Raw genomic sequence first — 24,986 nt, 5'->3', positions numbered from 1 at the left:
GATGTCACTCTCTAGGGAGTCGACACCGGAATGGATGGCTTATTTAGGGAATTACGTGATAATGTCAACACGCGGCAAGGTCGGTTGACGACATGAGACGGCCGACAAACAATTAGTACCGGTCCAGACGTCTCAAAAACACCGTCAGGGGTTTTAAAACGCCCGTTTACTTTAGTCGGTCGACACAGACACAGACAGGGACACTGAATCCAGTGTCGACGGTGAATAAACAAACGTATTCCTTATTAGGGCCACACGTTAAGGGCAATGAAGGAGGTGTTACATATTTCTGATACTACAAGTACCACAAAAGAGGGTATTATGTGGGATGTGAAAAAACTACCGTAGTTTTTCCTGAATCAGATAAATTAAATGAAGTGTGTGATGATGCGTGGGTTCCCCCCGATAGAAAATATGGGCGGTATACCCTTTCCCGCCAGAAGTTAGGGCGCGTTGGGAAACACCCCTTAGGGTGGATAAGGCGCTCACACGCTTATCAGAACAAGTGGCGGTACCGTCTATAGATAGGGCCGTCCTCAAGGAGCCAGCTGACAGGAGGCTGGAAAATATCCTAAAAAGTATATACACACATACTGGTGTTATACTGCGACCAGCGATCGCCTCAGCCTGGATGTGCAGAGCTGGGGTGGCTTGGTCGGATTCCCTGACTAAAAATATTGATACCCTTGACAGGGACAGTATTTTATTGACTATAGAGCATTTAAAGGATGCATTTCTATATATGCGAGATGCACAGAGGGATATTTGCACTCTGGCATCAAGAGTAAGTGCGATGTCCATATCTGCCAGAAGATGTTTATGGACACGACAGTGGTCAGGTGATGCAGATTCCAAACGGCACAAAGGTGTATTGCCGTATAAAGGAAGAGGAGTTATTTGGGGTCGGTCCATCGGACCTGGTGGCCACGGCAACTGCTGGAAAATCCACCGTTTTTTACCCTAAGTCACATCTCTGCAGAAAAAGACACCGTCTTTTCAGCTTCAGTCCTTTCGTCCCTATAAGAGTCATATCTGCCCAGGGATAGAGGAAAGGGAAGAAGACTGCAGCAGGCAGCCCATTCCCAGGAACAGAAGCGTTCCACCGCTTCTGACAAGCTCTCAGCATGACGCTGAGACCGTACAGGACCCCTGGATCCTACAAGTAGGATCCCAGGGGTACAGATTGGAATGTCGAGACGTTTCCCCTGCGCAGGCTCCTGAAGTCTGCTTTACCAAGGTCTCCCTCCGACAAGGAGGCAGTATGGGAAACAATTCACGAGCTGTATTCCCAGCAGGTGATAATTAAATTACCCCTCCTACAACAAGAAAAGGGGTATTATTCCACACTATATTGTGGTACTGAAGCCAGAAGGCTAGGTGAGACCTATTCTAAATCTAAAAAAATTTGAACACTTACAAAGGTTCAAATCAAGATGGAGTCACTCAGAGCAGTGATAACGAACCGGGAAGAAGGGGACTATATGGTGTCCCGAGACATCAGGGATGCTTACCTCCATGTCCCAAATTTGCCCTTATCACTAAGGGTACCTCAGGTTCGTGGTACAGAACTGTCACTATCAGTTTCAGACGCTGCCGTTTGGATTGTCCACGGCACCCCGGGTCTTTACCAAGGTAATGGCCGAAATGATGGTTCTTCTTCGAAGAAAAGGCGTCTTAATTATCCCTTACTTGGACGATCTCCTGATAAGGGCAAAGTCCAGGGAACAGTTGGAGGTCGGAGTAGCACTATCTCGGATACTGTTACAACAGCAGGGGTGGATTCTAAATATTTCAAAATCGCAGCTGATCCCGACAACAAGTCTCCTGTGCTTAGGGATGATTCTGGACACAGTCCAGAAAAAGGTGTTTCTCCCGGAAGAGAAAGCCAGGGAGTTATCCGAGCTAGTCAGGAACCTCCTAAAATCAGTGCATCATTGCACAAGGGCCATGGTAAAAAAATGGTGACTTCCTTCGAAGCAATTCCAGTCGGCAGATTTCATGCAAGAACTTTTCAGTGGGATCTGCTGGACAAATGGTCCGGATCGCATCTTCAGATGCATCAGCGGATAACCCTATATCCAAGGACAAGGGTGTCTCTCCTGTGGTGGTTACAGAGTGCTCATCTTCTAGAGGGCCGCAGATTCGGCATTCAGTTTTGGATGTTGGTGACCACGGAGGCCAGCCCGAGAGGCTGGGGAGCAGTCACACAAGGAAAAAATTTCCAGGGAGTGTGATCAAGTCTGGAGACTTTTCTCCACATAAATATAGCTAAGGGTAAATTTATAATGCTCTAAGCTTAGCAAGACCTCTGCTTCAAGGTCAGCCGGTATTGATCCAGTGGGATAAAACATCACGGCAGTCGCCCACGTAAATAGACAGGGCGGCACAAGAAGCAGGAGGGCAGTGGCAAAAACTGCAAGGACTTTTCGCTGGGCGGAAAATCATGTGATAGCACTGTCAGCAGTGTTTCATTCCGGGAATGGAAACTGGGAAGCAGACTTCCTCAGTAGGCACGACCTCCACCCGGCAGAGTGGGAACTTCATGGGGAAGTTTTCCACATGATTGTAAACCGTTGGGAATTACCAAAGGTGGACATGATGGCGTCCCGTCTGAACAAAAAACGGGACAGGTATTGCGCCAGGTTAAGAGACCCTCAGGCAATAGCTGTGGACGTTCTGGTAACACCGTGGGTGTACCAGTCGGTGTATGTGTTCCATCCTCTGCTTTTCATACCTAAGGTACTGAGAATTATAAGACGTAGAGGAGTAAGAACTATACTCATGGCTCCGGATTGGCCAAGAAGGACTTGGTACCCGGAACTTCAAGAGATGCTCACAGAGGACTTATGGCCTCTGCCGCTAAGAAGGGACTTGTTTCAGCAAGTACAATGTCTGTTCCAAGACTTACCGCAGCTGCGTTTGACGGCATGGCGGTGGAACGCCGGATCCTAAGGGAAAAGGCATTCAGGAAGAGGTCATTCCTACCCTGGTCAAAGCCAGAAAGGAGGTGACCGCACAACATTATCACTACATGTGGCGAAAATATGTTGCGTGGTGTGAGGCCAGGAAGGCCCCACGAAGAAATTTCAACTCGGTCGATTCCTGCATTTCCTGCAAACAGGAGTGTCTATGGGCCTCAAATTGGGGTCCATTAAGGTTCAAATTTCGGCCCTGTCGATTTTTCTTCCAGAAAGAATTGGCTTCAGTTCCTGAAGTCCAGAAGTTTGTCAAGGGAGTATTGCATATACAACCCCCTTTTGTGCCTCCAGTGGCACTGTGGGATCTCAACGTAGTTCTGGGATTCCTCAAAACACATTGGTTTAAAACCAGTCAAATCTGTGGATTTGAAGCATCTCACATGAAAAGTGAACATGCTCTTGGACCTGGCCTGGACCAGGCGAGTGTCAAATTGGTGGTTTTTTTCTCAAAAAAGCCCATATCTGTTTGTCCATTCGGACAGGGCAGAGCTGCGGACTCGTCCCCAGTTCTCTCCCTAAGGTGGTGTCAGTGTTTCACCTGAACCAGCTTATTGTGGTGTCTTGCGCCTACTAGGGACTTGGAGGACTCCAAGTTGCTAGATGTGGTCAGGGCCCTGAAAATATAGGTTCCAGGACGGCTGGAGTCAGGAAAACTGACTTGCTGTTATCCTGTATGCACCCAACAAACTGGGTGCTCTTGCTTCTAAGCAGACTTTTGCTAGTTGGATGTGTAATACAATTCAGCTTGCACATTCTGTGGCAGGCCTGCCACAGCCAAAATATGTAAATGCCCATTCCACAAGGAAGGTGGGCTCATCTTGGGCGGCTGCCCGAGGGGTCTCGGCTTTACAACTTTGCCGAGCGGCTATTTAGTCAGGGGCAAACACGTTTGTAAAATCCTACAAATTTGATAACCTGGCTAAGGAGGACCTGGAGTTCTCTCATTCGGTGCTGCAGAGTCATCCGCACTCTCCCGCCCGTTTGGGAGCTTTGGTATAATCCCCATGGTCCTTTCAGGAACCCCAGCATCCACTAGGACGATAGAGAAAATAAGAATTTACTTACCGATAATTCTATTTCTCGGAGTCCGTAGTGGATGCTGGGCGCCCATCCCAAGTGCGGATTATCTGCAATACTTGTACATAGTTACAAAAATCGGGTTATTATTGTTGTGAGCCATCTTTCAGAGGCTCCGCTGTTATCATACTGTTAACTGGGTTCAGATCACAGGTTGTACAGTGTGATTGGTGTGGCTGGTATGAGTCTTACCCGGGATTCATAAATCCTTCCTTATTGTGTACGCTCGTCCGGGCACAGTATCCTAACTGAGGCTTGGAGGAGGGTCATAGGGGGAGGAGCCAGTGCACACCACCTGATCCTAAAGCTTTACTTTTTGTGCCCTGTCTCCTGCGGAGCCGCTATTCCCCATGGTCCTTTCAGGAACCCCAGCATCCACTACGGACTCCGAGAAATAGAATTATCGGTAAGTAAATTCTTATTTTCTGTACCCTTCCCCAGATTTGTGCCTCGAGACAATCCTGTCTCGTAGGTCTACAGACAATTACTTTGACTTCATGCTTGGTTTGTGCTCAGACATGCACTTTCAAGTGTGGGACCTTATATAGACAGGTGTGTGCCTTTCCAAATCATGTCCAATCAACTGAATTTACCACAGGTGGACTCCAATTAAGCTGTAGGAACATCTCAAGAATGATTAGTGTAAACAGGATGCACCTGAGTTCAATTTTGAGCTTCATGGCAAAGGCTGTGAATACTTATGTACATGTGATTTCTTAGTTTTTTATTTTTAATAAATTTGAAAAAATCTCAAAAAAAATCGTTGTCATTATGGGGTATTGTGTAGAATTTTGAGGGAAAAAATGTATTTATTCCATTTTGATATATGGTTGTAACATAACAAAATGTGGAAAAAGTTAAGCGCTGTGAATACTTTCTGGATGCACTGTATATTGTAAGAATCTCCTTACAAACGACGACTCTTCACCAGTGACATGCAGTAAGGTGAATGGCTAGGGAGGCAGACAGGTGGATGGCTCTGAATGCTGGGGGTCTGTCTCACCCTCTACTCACTGTAACTCTCCCCTCACTACACTAAGCTACAGTGTCCATTGAGTCTCCTACCTGCATCCCTTAGTCTTCTCCTGCTGCTCCTGACTGAGCTCTGACCACAGTGCACTTCCTGGTCACATGACACATCCAAGTGTCTATCAGTGCACAAGGCACACTCCCACACTATTAACTCCCTTTCTGTACAGCTTTACTGCCCTTGGTGTGGCCCCACTCCCAGCTCTGCAAAGCAGTGTCAGACTGTAGAACCGAAGCAGAGCTGTTGCTGTCTCATCTCTCATATCCCTGCTGCTCCAGGGATCGCCACAAAGTGTGTTAGCTATAAAAAGGATTACAATAAACAAAGAAGAGGTTTATGTTATAAATATCTTCTTTGTATTGATTTAATTGTTTTTATATAAAATTTAAGGAAATTTGACAGGGAGTATGACAGTACCCTGACTGCAGGTCCCTGCTCTTCACACTGGTTTACTTATTTAGATGTTTTCTTTACGCAACACAAATGTTATAACAGCACATTTGTACACATGAGATGGCTTCCACATACTAGCTATGCCCCACCAGGTCCTAGCTACCATCAGTCTGCTAGTTGGAAGCCCCGCCCACTAGAAACCACAATCCTTTTATCCGTCATACACTCCAGAGCAATAACAGAGATCTCTCACAGTGTATTGGCCATGATATTGTCGCTCTGCCCCCAGGGAGGATTCATTTTCCTGTTCCTTCCCATGTGAAGTAACAGGAGAATGTTCTTTAGTCAGCCACGGTAGGGCATACAAAGTCTGATGTGGCTGACCGGACACCTGTAAAATATTGCATCAGATGGGCATGCTGGACAAACTGGCATGCCCGACTAATCGATATTTTCAGATTGGTTGGCCACATACAGTACATGATGCAATTATCTGTGCCGATTCGCTGATCTCAGGTGGATCGGCCAGATAATTGTAGGGTGTATGCCCAGCATTAGACAAGCAATATACCAAGCCTTAATTATTTTTAAAGTGGGCCTACAGTTAACACCCTTCTGTAATCTTCAACCCCTATTCATCTAGGATTCCTTAAGCGCTGAAGTGGGCGGTCATAGAACAAGCTATAGCCAACGAGACCATAAAAATTTTCACAGTAGCAAGGGTTATTCAGATCCCCATATATGTGAAGTCACGTAGTAGGGCTCGCCAGCGTTCTGTGTTGGCTCCACCCCCTAAACATTTGACATTACATGTCTAGTTTCTGGTATGGGTCCAACTGTTTTATAATTTATTTTTAACTGTTTTTACTCTTTTTAAGCTCAAGTTACTGTGATATTTGTTTGCGCTATACAGTATGAGCTTATTGTTTTATTGCTGTTTATGATGTAATGTGGGACTAAATCTGTTTATGTTACCTGTCATTTGCCTGGAATATTATCTAGCATTTTTGCACTATTATACATGATTTGAGAGTTGCACTATTATTTGATATCATTTATGATTTGAAGGTATCACTATTGTTGGTAATTCCCCCCCCCCATATATTGTTGAATTATCCAAGACATCCCAAAACTCATATTAAGGGAAGTATTTTTTTTTTTTACATCTACTCATAAGTGTACTTTATTGTGAACCTACCTCTTAGTGCTCAAGGCACTTGTACCAGGAATTTAAGGTAAAGTGCAGCTTTATATTAAATTATCGTGGTCTAGTACCTATTTCTGGAGGATTTTGGGTGGGGTTGTTGTTGGGCAACCCCTAATGTTCTCCTGTGCCCCTCAGACCTAGTGCCTATTCTTACTTGTGGACATGGACCTGGCACCTGAAAATTATAATACAATCCTAGGGGCATAATGCCTAACTTAATTATAATGCTGCCCTTTCCCTCACTAAACAGTCGTACTTTAAGAACCTCATCTCCTTCCACTTTTCGCACCCACGGCACTTCTTTTGCTACTAGCAACTCCCTCCTCTGCCCACCCCCACCTCAGTTACCCTCCTCACTCTCTGCTCTTGATTTTGCCACTTACTTTACATTCAAAATTGACTCCATACATCAGGACTCACATCCCACCAGACCATCAGCAACCAGCCACCTCCTTTCCCCTACCATCCCTCCCCATCCCTCTTACCAACTCTGACATCTTACTCCCATGTATCTGGCGAGGAAGTCTGTTCCTCACCCCAACCTTCTCCCCACGTGACCTTATCCCATCCCGCCTCCTCCGCTACCTCTCTCTTTCTGCCTGCTCTCAACTTGCCCACCTCCTCAATTTCTCCCTCTCATCAGACACTGTCCCCTATGCCTTCAAGCATACACTCATCTCCTCTATTCTTAAAAAACCTATCCTTAATCTACACACACTCTCCAACTAATGACCCATCTCTCTCCTCTCTTGCCTAACAACTCCTTGAGCGTATTTTCTACATCCACCTTACTGCCTTTTTCTCTAACGTCCTAGTGGATGCTGGGGACTCCGTAAGGACCATGGGGAATAGACGGCTCCGCAGGAGACTGGGCACTCTAAGAAAGATTTAGTACTAATGGTGTGCACTGGCTCCTCCCTCTATGCCCCTCCTCCAGACCTCAGTTAGAATCTGTGCCCGGACAGAGCTGGGTGCATTTTAGTGAGCTCTCCTGAGCTTGCTAATAAGAAAGTATTTTAGTTAGGTTTTTTATTTTCAGAGAGCTTCTGCTGGCAACAGACTCTCTGCTACGTGGGACTGAGGGGAGAGAAGCAAACCTACTAACTGCGGCTAGGTTGCGCTTCTTAGGCTACTGGACACCATTAGCTCCAGAGGGATCGAACACAGGACCTGACCTTGTCGTCCGTTCCCGGAGCCGCGCCGCCGTCCCCCTCGCAGAGCCAGAAGACAGAAGCCGGCGGGTTGAAGCAAGAAGACGTCAAAATCGGCGGCAGAAGACTCCTGTCTTCATATGAGGTAGCACACAGCACTGCAGCTGTGCGCCATTGCGCCCACACTAACCCACACACTCCGGTCACTGTAGGGTGCAGGGCGCAGGGGGGGGCGCCCTGGGCAGCAATTAAGTACCTCCTGGCAAAAGCAGCATATATACAGTTGGACACTGTTATATGCATGAGCCCTGAAGGGATTTAACCCTTTTTGTGCCTCCTCGATGTAATCATCTCTGGTACCAGTGAAAGCAGCTCCTAACCCCATACAGACAACACACAGTTGAGGGTTAAGAGTCACTCTGCTTTATTATATGGTTAACAAAGGTTTATAAAGGCAACGTACATGGGTGTAACTGACATGTGTTACACTCTTATTGGCTCGTTAGTAGTTACTAGGCAGAATACAAAAACCTCTAAGAGAGTTAGAAACACAAACAGAAATAAAGATAACAGTTTTGGTCTGGAATGTAACTCTCCCTAAAGAGGAGGCACAGACAGGCCTTGAATTGTATGAACAGATAAAGGTACCCTGTACAAAGTGGTACGTATCTATTCAAGCCCATAACAGTTCATATAACATATTTAACCCTTCAATCCCCTCTTAGAATCATATATTTATATAACATGATTCTTTTCATAGAGCTTTTTATTTCTACATTCAGTTAGGTATTGCTTATAGGCTGCAGGAGAGTTAGGAGGGGTTGTAAGGACGGCTTCATACATAAGCGAGTTTTCAATACCTTTTGTGGCGAGTTTTCTGCAGCAGGGTATAATGCAAAAGAAAACAACACAAAAAATTGCTATCACAATCAATATGTAGATTCCTAGTTGAACAAGACCCTGTTTCCAATTTTCAAACCAACCAAAGTATTGGCTCCATGGGTTATCAATACCTGAATTCTTTTTTTTAGCTCTATGGATAAATCATCTAGTTTTTTTATGGCTAGGGTAACTTTACCATTAGGGCCAGTATTGTCAGGTATATAGGTACAACACCCTTCTACCTTACTAATGTAAACACAAGTACCACCTTTTTTGCTAGTATCATATCAAGGGCCATTTGGTTTTGGAATGTCATCTGGGAAGTGGCTTCTAGTTGCTCAGAAAGACCCTTAAGAGCATCTTTTGTGTCATTTACAAATCTCTGCTGATTATAGTAGATATAATTGATCCATGCAACACTTCCATTGACAGTTATTATAGGGATTAAGGATTCAAATCCTGCAGATACTTCATTTCTAGCTTTGAATTCGTCTGGCACCCCTCTTGTGACCCCAATTGTGTCAATATAAACATGTGGATCGAAGCTACCTACCGGAGTTTCCCTTTTTCTTCTATGTGTGGGAGCAGTGTTTGAGGTAGGGGAACCTTCATTAGTTTCTGTGTCATTGTATAAACTAAAGAAACAGCTTTCTTGGTCTAAGGGGATATTTAGAGGGACTGTTCCCAGATGGGGTCTAGATTTTCCACATACATAACAATTAGTCATATTATGTTTCTTGGCATTATATCTCATCCATTCTACCCAAAGATTAATATCTGAAAACCCAGTTTCAATGGCCATAGTGCCTTCAAAAGTGGGGTTGTCTATAGCAATTATTTCCTGGAAGGTGGTTATATGAGGTCTCAAGAGGTTGGGGCGTGGTTTAGGGGACTTGAGCTGGGCATACTTTTCATTGTTAAACATATCCTGTAACAAGAATTGTGTAAGGGATGGATTTATAAAAAAAGGATTCACCCAGGACATAGGTGCCTGCATCAGTAGACTGGGGATGTCTTATGCTTAATATGAATTTACTATCACATCTGTTTTGTCTATAAAGGGTAAGACGGGTAAGCAGGGACTCACCATATTTGTCTTTACTTGAGAGAGCCTCCTTGGGCTGGTATCCATAACTATGACCAGAATTCCATCCCACTGATCCCTAATACGCACATTTATTTCCCCAATATTTACTAGTAACACAAATATAAGCTTCATTGGGGGTATTACGTGTTCCATACTGGTCACATCCCCATTCATAATGTTTTCTGAGGCATGGGCCAAAATTGCAAAAGTCTATTTTATAAGTAGCAACCTCAGTGTTGGAGGAGTTGTACCAGAATGTGTAAATGCCAGAGTTTTGTGTAATGTCTACTTCAGCTGTAGCTTGGCAAGTGAGGACCATTAGGATTGTCAACATAGTCCCCTGGCCATAGGTAGGCATCTTGTTCTTTTTCTGCATCGTCTGCTTCTCCATGTTGGAGGTCAGGGCTGTCTGCCCCGGTTAGTACCTCGCTGGAATCTCCTTGACTTGCTTCGCGGTTTGGGCTGGGTATCTTCTTTACTCGGGATGCGTGTATCCACGTGGGCCCGTCTTCAGTAAGGACAGCCGTCCTGGTCACTGCCACAACTTCCGTCTCTGGACCATAGGTGAAATCTCCTGGACCTTTATTCCTCGGGAGCACTTTTACAACGACTTTGTCTCCGACTTGAAAAGGATGTGTCGGTTCCTGTGGATAAAAAGGATTTTTACAAACAACCTTGTGTTCAATTTCATCTAATTTGCTGATGAGGGACCTCACATATTCTTCCTTTATAAGTTCTAAATCACCTTCCTGTACTATTAATGGTTTCTTAGCCCAAGGTGTAGGGAAGGGCCTACCCATAAGTATTTCAAAAGGGTGCGTAACCTAGGGTCTTTTGTGGGGTCATTCTGATTTCTGCTAAGATAATGGGAAGGACCTGTTTCCATTTGTGGAAGGTACCTCCTGTGGCCTTCCTAAGTTTGTCCTACCCCATGGTAGTGAGCAATGAACAAAGGGGCACTTGTTTGGGGTATACAAGGTTTCCCCTCTTTGCAGATGAATCCTGATTTGGGATTTTTCTGCAATACAGGATATATCCAGTCATCCAAATCCTTGTTGGAGGCTGTGGCCTGTAGTTCCGTGATAAGATATTGATCATTAATGGCAGGGGGGGTCATGACAGTCATATGGGACTGGGCAATGGGTTGTAGAGCTGCTTCTTTGGCAGTTCTGTCAGCAAGGGCATTTCCTTCTGATATGTCGTCCTTGCCACCAGTATGGGCCCTGCAGTGCAAAATTGCAATGTCAGAGGGCAGTGTGATGGCATGGAGGAGGTTTGTGATAAGTTGTGCATGGGAAATGCCTTTTCCATCGGCTCCTACAAAGCCTCTTCTTGCCCAAATAACTTCATGGTCGTGGACAACGCCATGGGCATATTTGGAGTCTGTGTAAATTGTAACGGGTTTGTTTTGGTACATGTGGCAGGCTCTGATAAGGGCTATGAGCTCTGCAGCCTGTGCCGATTGGTAAGGTATGGGCTTTGCTTCAAGAATGTCATTGGGCAGGCGCACAACGGCATAACCTGCTTGGTATGTGGAGTCATTTGGTCTGCTACAGGAGCCATCAACAAAGACAATGTCTGAACCGGGTATTGGCACAGGGGACATGTCTAATCTCGGGGAGGTCTCTGATTCTATTGATGCTGAGCAGTCATGGTCGTCAGGTATGTCATCTTGGGGACCCTTTAGCCCTAGGAGTGCATTAAGAATGGGTGCTGGGCCTGATGACGTGTTTGCATATTTGATGATGAGGGATGGGTTGCTTTGCAATAGGACTTCATACCCACTAAGGCGTTGGGCCGACATATGCTGTGTATGCAAGCCGTTAAGTATTGCTACGACATCATGTGTTGTGTGTAGAATTGTTGTGTGACCTAAGGTGAGTGTAGTTGCCATCTCAGCCACCATTGCACAAGCTGCCAGTGCTCTGAGGCAGGCAGGCATACCTTGGACCGACACAGGAATGCCACAGGGCGCAGTTTGCCTCCATGTGAGTTAGTACCCCCGCCATGGTTTTACAGTTGTCCCTTGCATATAAATGAAACGGCAGTACAGTTTGGGAGGCTCTGTGCCGGACTTTTCACCAACATACATTTTAGACTTTCATATGCAGTTAACATTTCTTGTGACCATTGAATCTGTTTAGGTTTGTTATTGAGAGTGGCTTGTCTCAAGATATTGTCATAGTAGGAACAATCAGATATCCACTGTCTGCAGTAATTAATCATGCCCAGAAAGGATAGCATTTCCTTCTGAGTAGTTGGGGTGACCAGGCCCAATACAGACTGAATGCGTTGTGGACTGATTTTCCTTTCTCCCTCTGTGAGTACAAAACCCAAATAATCGACATGCTTTTTACACCATTGCATTTTAGTTTTTAGACACCTTGTGTCCACATTCACAGAGCCAGTTTAACAGTTTGACTACAGAGAAGCAGATCATCTGCATACTGTAGCAGGACAGAACCATAGGGGGGGTGCCAGGGAGCCAATGTGGCTTGGAGTACAATGCTATACACAACAGGTGAATAAACATACCTGTGGTAATCTGCACCATGTTAACTGCTTGCCCTCAAAAGAAAAAGCAAAAAGTAACTGTGTTTGGGGGTCCACTGGTATGCTGAAAAATGCATTTTTTTAAATTAATCACTGAAAAAAATGCAGCATCTACAGGGATGGCTGAGAGGAGTGAGTTTACATCAGGTACAATTGGTGCAATGGGAACAATTAGCTGATTAATTGCTCTAAGATCTTGCACAAACCTTATAGTCCCATCTACTTTTGCTACAGGGTTAACTGGTGTGCAGTATGGGGATACTACATGTCTAAGAATGCCTTGCTCTAAAAATTGCTGTACCATAGGTCTAAGACCTTCTATTTTTTCTTTTAGACAATGGATATTGTTTCTGGTAAAGGGGTGTACATCAGGTTTCAGTGTGGCCTTGTAGGGGGTACATGATATTAGGCCAGTGTCATAGGGCCCCTCTGACCATACCTGGGGGTTTACAGTCTCTAACTCAGGTGGTGTGTCAAGGTTTACCCATACAGGTAAATGAGGTGATACAACATCCATGCCGCTACTTGAGGCAGAGGGACTAATTGTGATTTCAAGACAGCTGAGAAGATCTCTTCCCAGTAAGTTTATTGGGCATTCAGGTATTACAGTAAAGTTGTGTCTTCCCATATAAACGCCCTTCAAAGTTTCTATACTGATGGCGTCGGTAATATAGGCTTTTGTGGGTATCCCATTAATTCCCATTGAAGGAGCGGACTTTTTTAAGGATTCATGGTACTGGTCCCTACACAGGACACTGGTGGTGGCTCCACTGTCCTTCCAGTAACCAGTGAGCTGCATGAAAGTCGGGACACTCTCCTCCGGGCCCCGTCAATGGGTCTGTTCCTGCCAGTCAACTCGAAAACGGGGAAAGTCTTTAGTCTGGTCTCTGGGTTGGCTGCGGGGTGGTGCATCGTTGTGCATAGGGTCCCGAGCCTGTCGGGGTCTGCTGGGGGGATATGGACAATCCCTGGCCCAGTGGCCATCTTTCCCGCAATTGTAACATGTATTGGTCTGTCTCCTAGAAATAGGTGGAGGTCCCATAGGGCCCTTCTGGAACCTATTGTCTTGGGGTGGGCGGAAAGACCTATTTGGCTTTCCCGGGGGGTTCTGGTAGTTATGTGAGGGTATAGTACTGACAGATTTCCTCATTTCAAAACAACCTGCTGCTTTCTCTTCATATAAATGTTTTTCAAAATCTTTAAAATTATCAGAGGTCGAACTGGAAAAACTCTGTTTTACTGTGAGACCAGTAGAGGGCAGCAGATTGTTAACAAATTTAGAAATAAGAAGATTATGGCAATTCACTAGGCTGAGCCCTGCTTCTTCAGACCAACACTTTTTAAATCTTTTCCAGAATTCTGTTACTGATTCACTAGGTTTCTGTTTGCAAGCTACTGCTGCTGCTGGGAGGGACGAGCAGCACATTCCTTGCAGGTCTCCCCCGGGAGGGGAGGGGAGGGGAGGGGGGTATTCAGTCTCTCTTTACTCTGGTCTGAATCCCATATTATCAACAAGTAACTAACGTATTTTAAGGTAAAGCAACAACAATCCTATCATAAAAACATAGACTGTTCCGAACACACTGTCATATAATGCGTGTACACTTACCACCCACGCAACATATTTCTAAAAGAATTTACAAATAACAGGGAAGGGAAACAATAGTCTATGTATGCATTCAGCTGATCTGATCATAAATCATTGGTAACATGTGGGATTACACATTCCCTACACAAACTACCAGAGACAGAACAGAGAAGATAAGGAATAACAGCACAACTTGTGATACCAAATGTACGTACACTTACTACCCGTACAATTAATATCTCTGCAATCGTGGACAATGTTATTTGTTACAAATCAACTTTCAAATGTACTTAAAATCACTGTAAACAACAATGTCCTCTGAGACTCAGCGCCCGTGCACTTACCAACCGTTCACTGAGTGTCCTTAATAGAAAAAATTACAATATAAGTACTTATAAGACAAACATACAAACATTTAGGTGATCAAATCGAGGAGGCGTTGTTATTTGGATTTCTGGTCCATCTATGGTATCCCGGATACCTGTGCCTTTTAAAGATTTCGTGGACCCCTGGTCCTGCTATTGGTATCCCTGATACCTTTGCCTTTAAAGATTGGTATCCCTGATACCTTTATGTGGCGCCCGGCGCCTTTAAGAAAACAAGTTTCTTTTCTGCCAAGTCCCGGACTTGGATTGTATTTTTGGTCACGTGTTCCCGGAACACGGAATGAGTTCAGATCTAGTAGTAATCGCAATCCCTGAACGGAAAAGACAGACAATAAAATTCTCTATCTTACCGGGCAGGGGACGATCACCTAGATCCCGGACCTAGCCCCCAGCTGAAGGGATTTAACCCTTTTTGTGCCTCCTCGATGTAATCATCTCTGGTACCAGTGAAAGCAGCTCCTAACCCCATACAGACAACACACAGTTGAGGGTTAAGAGTCACTCTGCTTTATTATATGGTTAACAAAGGTTTATAAAGGCAACGTACATGGGTGTAACTGACATGTGTTACACTCTTATTGGCTCGTTAGTAGTTACTAGGCAGAATACAAAAACCTCTAAGAGAGTTAGAAACACAAACAGAAATAAAGATAACAGTTTTGGTCTGGAATGTAACTCTCCCTAAAGAGGAGGCACAGACAGGCCTTGAATTGTATGAACAGATAAAGGTACCCTGTACAAAGTGGTACGTATCTATTCAAGCCCATAACAGTTCATATAACATATTTAACCCTTCAAGCCCCCGCCATTAATTTTACACAAAATCGCGGGACAGAAGCCCGCCGCTGAGGGGGCGGGGCCTTCTTCCTCAGCACTCACCAGCGCCATTTTCTCTCCACAGCTCCGCTGAGAGGAAGCTCCCCAGGCTCTCCCCTGCACATAGAGAGGGTGGAAAAGAGAGGGGGGGCACATAAATTTGGCGTAAAAACAATATATACAGCAGCTACTGGGTTAACACTAAGTTACTGTGTGATTCCTGGGTCATATAGCGCTGGGGTGTGTGCTGGCATACTCTCTCTCTGTCTCTCCAAAGGGCCTTGTGGGGGAACTGTCTTCAAATAGAGCATCCCCTGTGTGTGTGGTGTGTCGGTACGTGTGTGTCGACATGTCTGAGGTAAAAGGCTCCCCTAAGGAGGAGATAGAGCAAATATGTGTGTGAGAGGGTGTCTCCGTCGACAACGCCGACACCTGTTTGGATATGTGTAAGTGCTAAGGTGAATTTGTTGCACAAAAGATTAGAGAACAGACAGGAAATCTACCCATGTCTGTCCCTATGTCACAGAGACCTTCAGAGTCTCACAATGCTCACTATCCAAAATAATAAACACTGATATCGTCACAGAGTTTGACTCCAGTGTCGACTACGATAATGCAAAGTTACAGCCAAAATGGCAGAAAAGTATTCAATATATGATTATTGTAATAAAAGATGATTTGCATATCACTGATGACTCATCTGTCCCTGACACAAGGGTACACATGTTAAGGGGAAGAAAGCTGAGGTAAATTTCCCTCCTCTCATGAGGAAAAAGAGCGGGAATCTCCAGACAAGAGACTGCAGCTTCCCACAAAGAATTCTCAGGCAGTATCCTTTCCCCACTAGGGCCAGGATGTGATGGGAATCTTCCCCTAGGGTGTCACGTTTGCCCAGAAGGTAGCACTAGCTATTCTCAGGGATCCTGCAGATAGCGTGCACATTCTGGTACACTACTCAGACCGGCGATTGCGTCGGCATGGGTTTATAGCACTGTGGCAGCGTGGACAGGTACCTTATCAGCAGAGATTGAGACCCTAGTAAGCATATAGATATATATATGTATATATATAGAGAGATATATATATATTAAAGGTGCTGTCTTAAGAGATATGTATATTTAAAACATGCCCAAAGAGACATGAGTATACTGGGTCCTAGAGTCAAAGCTATGTCGATTTCTGCTTGACGTGTCCTGTAGAATATGCAATGGACAGATGATGCCGACTTAAGAGGCATATGGAAGGCTGAGGATTGTGTGGAGAAGGGTTCTCGGACCTGGTCTCCACAGCTATAGCTGGTAATTCTGATATTTTGCCTTATATTCCTGCACAGCCTAGGAAAGCACGACATTATCAAATGCAGCCTTTCAAATAAAGAAACAAGAAAGTCAGAGGTGCGTCCTTTCTTGCCAGAGGCGGGGGCAGAGGAAAGAAGCTGCACAACACAGCTAGTTCCCAGGAACAGAAGTCCTCCCCGGCCTCTACAAAAATCCACTGCATGTCGCTGGGGCTCCACAGGCGGAGCTGGGCCCGGTGGGGGCACGCCTTCGTAAGTTCAGCCACCAGTGGGTTCACTCCCTGTTAGATCCCTGGGCAATAGATATTGTGTCTCAGGGATACAAGCTGGACTTTGAGAAGATGCCCCCTCACCGACGGCCCTGCCACCTTCCCCCCACAAGAGGGAAACAGTGTTAACTGCAATTCACAAATTGTATCTTCACCAGGTGGCGGTCAAGGTTCCCCTCCTTCAACAAGGAGGGGGTTATTATTCGACCATGTTGTAGTCCCGAAACCAGACGGTTCGGTCGGACCCATATTGAATTTAAAATCCCTGAACATATACCTGAAAGGGTTCAAGTTCAAGATGGAATCGCTAAGAGCGGTCATTGCAAGCCTGAAAGGGGGAGATTTTATGGTGACTCGGGACATAAAGGATGCATACCTTCATGTCCCCATTTATCCACCTCATCAGGCGTACCTCAGAATTGCGGTACGGGATTGTCATTACCAATTTCAGACGTTGCCGTTTGGTCTCTCCACGGCCTTGAGAATATTCACCACGGTAATGGCGGAAATGATGGTGCTCCTGCGGAAGCAAGGTGTCACTATTATCACGTACTTGGACGATCTCCTCGTAAAAGCAAGATCAAGAGAGCAGTTGCTGAACAGCGTATCACTTTCTCTGGAAGTGTAACGGCAACACGGCTGGATTCTATATATTCCAAAGTCGCAGTTGGTTCTTACAGCTCATCTGCCTCTCCTAGGCATGATCCTAGACACAGACCAGAAAAGGGTTTATCTCCCTATAGAGAGAGCTCAGGAGCTCGTGACACTGGTCAGGAATCTATTAAAACCAAAACAGGTGTCAGTACATCACTGCACTCGAGTCCTGGGAAGGATGGTGGCATCATACGAGGCCATTCCCTTCGGCAGGTTCCTTACGAGAACCTTCCAATGGGACTTACTGGACAAGTGGTCCGGATCACATCTTCAAGATGCATCGGTTAATCACCCTATCCCCCAGAGCCAGGGTGTCTCTCCTGTGGTGGCTGCAGAGTGCTCACCTCCTCGAAGGTCGCACATTCGGCATTCAGGACTGGGTCCTGGTGACCACGGATGCAAGCCTCCGAGGGTGGGGCGCAGTCACACAGGGAAGAAATTTCCAGGGGCTGTGGTCAAGGCAGGAGACTTGCCTTCACATCATTATCCTGTTACTAAGGGCCATATACAACGCCCTAAGTCAAGCGGAGACCCTGCTTCGCGACCAACCGGTTCTGATTCAGTCAGACAATATCACCGCAGTGGCTCATGTAAACCGCCAAGACGGCACAAGGAGCAGGGTGGCGATGGTAGAAACCACCCGAATTCTTTGCTGGGTGGAGAATCACGTAAGCGCACTGTCAGCAGTGTTCATTCCGGGAGTGGACAACTGGGAAGCAGACTTCCTCAGCAGGCACGACCTCCACCCGGGAGAGTGGGGACTTCATCAAGAAGTCTTCGCGCAGATTGTAGGTCGGTGGGAACTGCCACAGGGGGACATGATGGCATCCCGCCTCAACAAAAGCTACAGAGGTATTGCGCCAGGTCAAGAGACTCTCAGGCGATAGCTGTAGACGCACTGGTGACACCGTGGATGTTCCAGTCGGTTTATGTGTTTCCTCCTTTTCCTCTCTTACCCAAGGTGCTGAGAATCATAAGGAAAAGAGGAGTGAGAACAATATTCATTGTTCCGGATTGGCCAAGAAGGACTTGGTATCCAGAGCTGCAAAAAATGCTCACAGAGGACCCAGGGCCTCTGCCTCTAGGGCAGGATCTGTTGCAGCAGGGACCTTGTATGTTCCAACACTTACCGCAGCTGCGTTTGACGGCATGGCGGTTGGACGCTGGATCCTAGTAAAAAAAAAAAAAAGGGATTCCGGATGAGGTTATTCCTGCGCTGATAAAGGCTAGGAAGGACGTGACGGCTAAACATTATCACCGTATACGGCGAAAATATGTTGCTGGGTGTGAGGCCAGGAATGCCTCTACAGAGGAATTCCAGCTGGGCTGTTTCCTTCACTTCCTACAGTCGGGAGTGATTTTGGGCCTAGAATTGGGGTCCATTAAGGTCCAGATTTCGGCCCTATCCATTTTCTTTCATACAAAAACTAGCTTCTCTACCTGATGTTCAGACGTTTGTAAAGGGAGTGCTGCATATTCAGCCCCTTTTATGTGCCACCAGTGGCACCTGGGGATCTTAACGTGGTGTTGAGTTTCCTGAAATCTCACTGGTTTGAGCCGCTTAAGACCGTGAAGTTAAAATATCTCACGTGGAAAGTGGTCAAGAATTGGCGGCTTTGTCATGTAAAAGCCCCTATCTGGTTTTCCATATGGACAGGGCAGAATTACGGACTCGTCCGCAATTTCTGCCAAAGGTGGTGTCATCTTTTCATTTGAACCAACCTATTGTGGTGCCTGCGGCTACTCGTGACTTGGAGGATTCCCAGTTACTAGATGTAGTCAGGGCTTTGAAGATTATGTAGCCGGAACGGCTGGAGTCAGGAAATCTGACTCGCTGTGTATCCTGTATGCATCCAACAAGATTGGGTGCTCTTGCTTCAAAGCAAACTATTGCTCGCTGGATCTGTAACACGATTCAGCAGGCTCATTCTGCGGCTGGATTGCCGCTGCCAAAATCAGTTAAGGCCCATTCCACTAGGAAGGTGGGCTCTTCTTGGGCGGCTGCCCGAGGGGTATTGGCATTACAGCTTTGCCGAGCAGCTACTTGGTCGGGTTCAAACACTTTTGCAAAGTTCTACAAGTTTGATACCCTGGCTGAAGAGGACCTTGTGTTTGCTCATTCGGTGCTGCAGAGTCATCCGCACTCTCCCGCCCGTTTGGGAGCTTTGGTATAATCCCCATGGTACTTACGGAGTCCCCAGCATCCACTAGGACGTTAGAGAAAATAAGATTTTACTCACTGGTAAATCTATTTCTCGTAGTCCGTAGTGGATGCTGGGCGCCCGTCCCAAGTGCGGACTTCTTCTGCAATACTTGTATATAGTTATTGCTTAAATAAGGGTTATGTTATGGTTGCATCAGGTTTGTCTGATGCTCTGTTGTTGTTCATACTGTTGACTGGGTATGTTATCACAAGTTATACGGTGTGATTGGTGTGGCTGGTATGAGTCTTACCCTGGATTCCAAAATCCTTTCCTTGTAATGTCAGCTCTTCCGGGCACAGTTTCCTTAACTGAGGTCTGGAGGAGGGGCATAGAGGGAGGAGCCAGTCCACACCAGTAGTACTAAATCTTTCTTAGAGTGCCCAGTCTCCTGCGGAGCCCGTCTATTCCCCATGGTCCTTACGGAGTCCCCAGCATCCACTACGGACTACGAGAAATAGATTTACCGGTGAGTAAAATCTTATTTTTTCTTCCCACACACTGCTTAACCCATTCTAGTCTCTGCTTCCATCCTCTCCTCTTCACTCCACTTAAACTGCCCTCACGAAAGTGTGCAATCACGTCCATTCTGCTAAATCCAAGGTCCACTACTCTCTTTTTATTCAGTTGATGTCTCTGCTGCTTTTGACACTGTGGACCACTGTCTCCTTCTGCAAATCCTTCACTGCCTTGGTCTGCATATTACTGCCCTGTCCTAGCTATCATCCTACCTTTCTGACCATTCCTTTTCTGTCTCCTCTCATGACACCACCTCCACTCTCCTCCACTTCCACTAACTGTAGCTGTCCCCCATCCGGTTCTTGGTCCTCTCCTTTGCTCTCTCTATATGTTCTCTTTAGGTCAGCTCATTAACTCTCTTGACACTTCCTCCCCTGTCGTCTCCTCCACTCTCGTCACTTGTATATCCAACTGTCTCTCTTTTATCCCTTCTTAGATGTCCCAGCACTTTCTTAAACTTAACATGTCTAAAACTGAGCTGATTATCATACTACCCTCCTGCACAACTTCACCTACCACAATTTAATAATCTATTGATGACACTACTGTCTCCTCTAGCCCCCAAGTGCACTGTCTTGGAGTAATCCTTGACTCCTCCCTCTCCTTTAAGCCACACATGCAGCACCTCTCACAAACCTGCCATTTTAATCTAAAAAATATTTCCAGAATCAGGCCCTTTCTGACCCAGTATGCCACTAAGACCCTTATCGACTCACTGGTCATCTCCAGCCTGGACTACTCTAATCTTCTCCTATCTGTCATCCCTGACAAACACCTCTCTCCACTCCAATCTATCCTCAATGCTGCTGCCCGGCTCATTTTCCTCACCAAACGTACTACATCCACCTCCCCTCTCTTGCAAGCCCTTCACTGGCTTACCTTCCCCTTCAGAATCTAATTCAAGCTTCTCACTCTCACTTACAAAGCCCTCACCAACTATTCTCCCAATTACATATCTAACCTTATCCCCCTCTACCCCCCCCCATCCTCTTCGCTCCGCCCATGCACGCCAACTCTCCTGCCTACAGTGATTACGTCCTTCCACTTCTACCTCCAAGATTTAGCATGTGCTGCTCTCTTTCTCTGGAATTTTCTACTTCTCCCCCTCAGACTCTCCATCTCTCTACAAACCTTAAACAGGCTTACAAGACCCACTTCTTCACCAAACCCAGTTGACTCTCATCCTAAGCCTTCTGTCCCACGCTCACTGTCTACCCCATCTGGGTCACCCCAGTCTGGCTGCCCCTTCCCTTTAGAATGTAAGTTCTCATGAGCAGGGCCCTCTTCCCTTATGTGATTTTCCTTTTTACTTAAACTATCTTCTACTCCGTACTCCCTTCAACAGCATCAAATCCCTCGGTTTTCTGCCACCCTGATACTTACAGTGCATCTGGAAAGTTTTCACAGCACTTCAATTTTTACACATTTTGTTATAAAAACAGGTGATCTCAACTTGCGCTTACAATAGAACAGTGACTGCCAGTGATGTCAATACAGAGCCTTCACCAAAGAGCCCAAAACACATACATAAATTGGAAAATGATATCACACGGCGCTACCATTCAGGATATGCATATAAATATACAACCATTTACATAAATATGATCGTATCTTTAGGCCTCCAGTGTCTGAAATTCAGAAGGAGAACACATAATGGTGCAGTACAATAGACAGAATGAGCAAATAATGGATTTTTATTGGTCCCACTCACAATTGAGCAAATAGATTATTTGCATATCATCCTCATATGGCATATATCTTCAATCTTTGAGTCGTCTTCTTTAGAACTAAAACTTTAAATGAATATATATAGTGCAATACTGTTTTTTTAAAAACACGTATTTAATAACAAAATGCACTCACATAGATAAAAACAAAGTAGGCATATCACCAATATTGGATAATCTCCCCATGGAACACCATACGATCCAAAATGACACTAGATGTTTAAGGTCAAAAGAAGGTCCCTCTAGGGCTCCGGAAACCATAGAAAGAAAGTCCCTCTGGATACCGCTGGTGCTGCCACTGGATAAGTCCAAAAAGGAATCCCTGCTGCTTACAACCTTATTCCAAAATGGAATAAGTTCATGTTTTCCCTCACAATTCTACACACAATACCGCATAATGACAACGTGTTACAAGTTTTTTTAAGATTTTTGCAAATTTATTAAAAATTAAAAACTAAGAAATCACATGTACATAAGTATTCACAGCCACAAAATTGAGCTCAGGTGCATCCTGTTTCCACTGATCATCCTTCAGATGTTCCTGCAGCTTAAATGGAGTCCACCTGTGGTAAATTCAGTTGATTGGACATGATTTGGAAAGGCACACACCTGTCTATATAAGGTCCCACACTTGACAGTGCATGTCTGAGCACAAACCAAGCATGAAGTCAAAGGAATTGTCTGTAGACTTCCGAGACAGGATTGTCTCGTGCACAAATCTGGGGAAGGGTACTGAAAAATATTTGCTGCTTTGAAGGTCCCAATGAGCACAGTGAACTCCATCATCCGTAAATGGAAGAAGTTTGGAACCACCAGGACTCTTCCTAGAGCTAGCCGGCCGTCTAAACTGAGCGATCGGGAGAGAAGGGAGAAGTCATGGAGGTGACCAAGAACCAATGGTCACTCTGTCAGAGCTACAGCATTCCTCTGTGGAGAGAGGAGAATCTTCCAGAAGGACAACCATCTCTGCAGCAATCCACCAATCAGGCCTGTATGGTAAAGTGGATAGATGGAAGCTACTCCTTAGTAAAAAGCACATGGCAGCCTGACTGGAGTTTGCCAAAATGCACCTGAAGGACTCCCAGACCATGAGAAACAAAATTCTCTGGTCTGATGAGACAAAGATTGAACTCTTTGACGTGAATGCCAGGCATCATATTTGGAGGATACCAGGCACCGCTCATCACCAGGCCAATACCATCCCTACAGTTAAGCATAGTGGTGGCAGCATCATGCTGTGGGGATGTTTTTCAGCTGCAGGAACTGGGAGACTAGTCAGGATAGAGGGAAAGATGAATGCAGCAATGTACAGAGATATCTTGGACGAAAACCTGCTCCAGAGTGCTGTTGACCTCAGACTGGGGCAACGGTTCATCTTTCAGCAGGACAACAACCCTAAGCACACAGCCAAGATATCAAAGGAGTGTCTTCAGGACAACTCTGTGAATGTCCTTGAGTGGCCCAGCCAGAGCCCAGACTTGAATCCGATTGAACATCCCTGGAGAGATCTGAAAATGGCTGTGCACAGACGCTTCCCATCCAACCTGATGGAGCTTGAGAGGTGCTGCAAAGAGGAACGGGCGAAACTGCCCAAAGATAGGTGTGCCAAGCTTGTGGCATCATATTTAAAAAGATTTGAGGCTGTAATTGCTGCCAAAGGTGCAACAACAAAGTATTGAGCAAAGGCTGTGAATACTTATGTACATGTGATTTATTAGTTTTTTATTTTTAATAAATTTGCAAACGTAATTATGGGGTATTGTGTGTAGAATTTTGAGGGAAAAATTAAATTTATTCAATTTTGGAATAAGGCTGTAACAAAATGTGGAAAAAGTGAAGCGCTGTGAATACTTTCCGGATGCACTGTATATCAGTGTCATCTGCTGATGCAACTACAGTATGTTTATATACCCTGTACTTGTCCTATATTGTCTTGAACTATAAGTCACTGTTCTTGTTTGGTTCATTTGTTTATGTACTCTGTAATTGGGTGCTGCGGATCTCTTGTGGTGCCATATAAAGGTTAATACTGTCTATGGGCTTTGTGCCTGAATTTACTGGTGCTTCTGGACTAATGCCTGGTTATTAAAAGTGGCAGTGCCCTGGAGGTTTAGTGCCTAAAGGGTGCCCTACAGGGGACTAACATCAGTCAGCCTTGGCGGGCACAAAGGGGCCACCCAGTGGCATAAATACCTCCACTGTGCCAGCCCTTCTTCACAAGGGTCAGCGTTACTCCACTGCTGAGCCTTAACAGCATGAAAGACACCGTTTTCACCTGGGCAGCGGAGGGCTAGAATGAATTAATTTGCAAGAGCTGACACCACGGCTTCCACATTGTCTCTCGTTCTTGGACCTTCTGCTGCTGAACTGTCCTAGCCAGCTGCACTTTTTCTTCTTTGCATGAGGTCTTCTGTTCTTGACCCTAGTGACTCTCTTCTTTTCTTCCATCTGGCAGATCTTTTCTGTTTTCTATCTTCTTTCTTCGGAAAGGGCTTCACTCTCAGGCTGTGTACCGACTACTCCACTTGTAATGGCTAATAAAATCTGGAATGAGGGGGTGGAGCTATGATGCAGTGCACTGTGATTCCTTTGCTGTGGCTTGCTCATATTAGATGACACACCAAGAGCCGTGGTTGCCTTGTTGGTCAATTTTGCGAAGCTGCACACTGATTGGCTGAGCTTGATTTTTTTTTAGAGATTCCAGCTCTTCACAGCAGAGACAGCAATTGCTGCTGCCTTCTCCTGAAACGAAGACTGGATCTCCTGGTGTGACTAGGTTAGCTGGCCTTTACTCTGTGGTTCCTCTTCAGAAGACAGTGCTTGGTGTAGTTTCATGTTCCCAGTGCTGGTTGGCTCTGGGTACCCTGCTACAGAAGGATCACGGTCTATAGTACTATAGTAACGAGAGTCACTGTCACATTCATGCAGAGTTTACTGGTGTCAATTGAATATGAACCTGCAATTTATAAAAAAAAGTTTATACAGTATGTTCAACATAATTGTAAATATGACTGTAAACTTTTGCCGTATTTTGTGTGCACAGCTGCAAGCTTGTATCACTTTAAAGTTAGAATACCGAAGGCAGACACTTTAAAACAATTGCTTGCCTAAAGTTTCAAAGAATCGGTTCTACATTACCACTTACTTCCATCCCCATTAATAACATTTACA

At 45.5% G+C, this 24,986-nt stretch overlaps 1 protein-coding gene across 1 annotated transcript in view; it reads left to right on the top strand.

The window, feature by feature from the left end:
* Positions 1-24,986, top strand: part of DNAH6 (dynein axonemal heavy chain 6) — a 679,574-nt gene that overhangs the window by 338,480 nt on the left and 316,108 nt on the right. The gene's annotated exons all lie outside the window — the stretch shown is intronic.

Source organism: Pseudophryne corroboree, chromosome 1 (genome assembly GCF_028390025.1).
Source record: "Pseudophryne corroboree isolate aPseCor3 chromosome 1, aPseCor3.hap2, whole genome shotgun sequence".
Classification (NCBI taxonomy): Eukaryota; Metazoa; Chordata; class Amphibia; order Anura; family Myobatrachidae; genus Pseudophryne; species Pseudophryne corroboree.
This window is presented reverse-complemented; position numbering and strand designations above follow the sequence as displayed.